Raw genomic sequence first — 2,322 nt, forward strand, 5'->3', positions numbered from 1 at the left:
TTGGGGCATTTAGAAAGGGGTGCCCTCCATGACTGGTTCCCTTAGGGACTTGTATCTCTATTCAGTCACATGAGAGGAGCAACAATCTCACCCACGAGAAGGAGCCACTCAGAATGGCTATCATTATTGTTTTGGTTAAACTATTTGGGAGAAGAAACTGCAAGTAGAGGCAAGCTCAATATAACATGCCAACCCACCAAATGTTTTGTGTGGTTAAAAACAATGCTCCCAGGATCTCCCTCCTAACAGTTTCCTAAAACCACCAGAGGGCCTGGCCGATGTAGCTCAGCAGTTGAGTGTTGACCCATGAACCAGGAGATTGGGCTTTGATTCCTGGTCAAGGTACATGACCAGGTTTCAGGCTCAATCCCCAGTGGGGTGTGTGCAGGAGGCAGCCGATCAATGATTCTCTCTCATCACTGATGTTTCTCTCTCTCTCCCCCTTCCTCTCTAAAATCAATAAAAATATATTTTAAAAAAATGCACCACAGACAATAGAAACTGTGTGCATTAAAAATCACGTTCCTGCCCTAGCTGGTATGGCTTGGTGGATAGAGCGTCGGCTGCGGACTGACAGGTCCCAGGTTCGATTCTGGTCAAGGACACATGCCAGGGTTGCGGTCTTGGTCCCAGTGGGGGCGTGCAGGAGGCAGCCAATCAATGATTCTCTCTCATCATTGATGTTTCTATCTCTCTCTCCTTCCTTCCTCTCTGAAATCAATAAAAAAAATATATATATATATATATATATTTTTAAAAATCACGTTCCTTTATTTCTTTAAGAAGCTTATCACAATTAGTTAAACATAAAATTTTATTTTAGTCAACTAAAATAACTTATGGAACATTTCTCAGATTCACCTCATTTCCCCTCTTGAGCTGAAGGCAGAGGAAGTGGCTTGTATTTGTTGTCAAACCATATCCAATTAGTCTATTTCCTCCACCTTTCTTTTCCAAACACACCAATCTAGTTTTATGTTATTCCTCCTAACTTCTACTATAGTATTAATGAATACCCAGAATGTTATCTAATAAAGACAGGAGAACAATTTTTCCCAAAGTGATTTCAATTCAATAGAAAAACTCCAAAGACTCTCTAGAAAGCACTAGGGAATTTCCCCGTTCTCCATTTACTTAGAAGCAAATAGAATGAATGAATAAATCTTTGTAATTCACATGTTCAGCCCCTAGTTCAATTAAAAAGTTAAATAATGGTTTATATCAAGCATGTCAAATTCGCGGCATGTGGCCTGCTGGCTGCGACTTTGACATGCTTGGTTTATATTAAAAACGTGCCCTGTATGGTTTTTTCTCAGTTCAAGATACTCTTGGCCTCCTTAAATAAAAACAAATAAAACAAATATTTACTACAAATATTAAAATACTTTCAGTAACTATTATATACATACACTGGATCTATGCTTCAGTAAGAGGCATTAATTACATTTATTTTTAAGAAATGAGAGACTTGCCCTAGCTGGTTTGGCTCAGTGGATAGAGCATCAGCCTGTGGACTGAAGGGTCCCAGGTTTGATTCCAGTCAAGGGCACATGCCCGGATTGAGGACTTGATCTGGATCAATCAATGATTCTCCCTTATCATTGATGTTTCTCTCTCTCTCTCTCTCTCTCTCTCTCTCTCCCTTCCTCTCTGATATCAATAAAAATATATTTAAAAAAAAGAAATAAGAGATTTCTTATTCAAATTAGAATGATAAACTGTTATAGTCACTTCCAAAAGAACAACATCAATTCTTTCAATCACTCAAAACAGATCATTAAGACAAAATATAAACAGAAACCTGTTGTGTGAATGATTTTGAGTAATATCATCATAATAATAAAAGGCTAATATGCAAATGGTCATCATGCCGTGACACCATAACGACTGATCAGCAGGGACTTGAGGCTGGGTGGCACCGGCCCAGGGGACCTGAGGCCATGGCCCCCTGCCCCGGCACTGGGCTGGGGACCTGAAGCTACGCCCCCCTGCCTAGCAGGGCTTGATGGGAGTGGGACCGGCCGGGTCACTGGGTCTTGTGCGATTTCGAGGCACATGCGCGGGTAGGTGGGAACTTGACTCTGGGTCCCATGGTGCGGCCCAGACTCTGACAGGAGGGAGATTTTCATATACACTTTACTAATTTTCTTTATCTCTGACACTTCTATTATAGAGAAAGGGCAAATAGCAATATTAAAATATTTCCTCTAATTAATTCCCTCTTAATGTGTACGAATTTTGTGGACCAGGCCACTAGTATGAAATAAAGATGTATTTTCAGTCATGAATACTAGGTTTAATTAGACAACTTCTAGAATGCTT

At 40.4% G+C, this 2,322-nt stretch overlaps 1 protein-coding gene across 1 annotated transcript in view; it reads right to left on the reverse strand.

The window, feature by feature from the left end:
* The window catches only part of EED (embryonic ectoderm development), a 37,642-nt gene that overhangs the window by 23,576 nt on the left and 11,744 nt on the right, over positions 1-2,322 (reverse strand). The gene's annotated exons all lie outside the window — the stretch shown is intronic.

The sequence above is a fragment of the Myotis lucifugus genome, unplaced genomic scaffold (genome assembly GCF_000147115.1).
Source record: "Myotis lucifugus unplaced genomic scaffold, Myoluc2.0 scaffold_106, whole genome shotgun sequence".
Lineage (NCBI taxonomy): Eukaryota > Metazoa > Chordata > Mammalia > Chiroptera > Vespertilionidae > Myotis > Myotis lucifugus.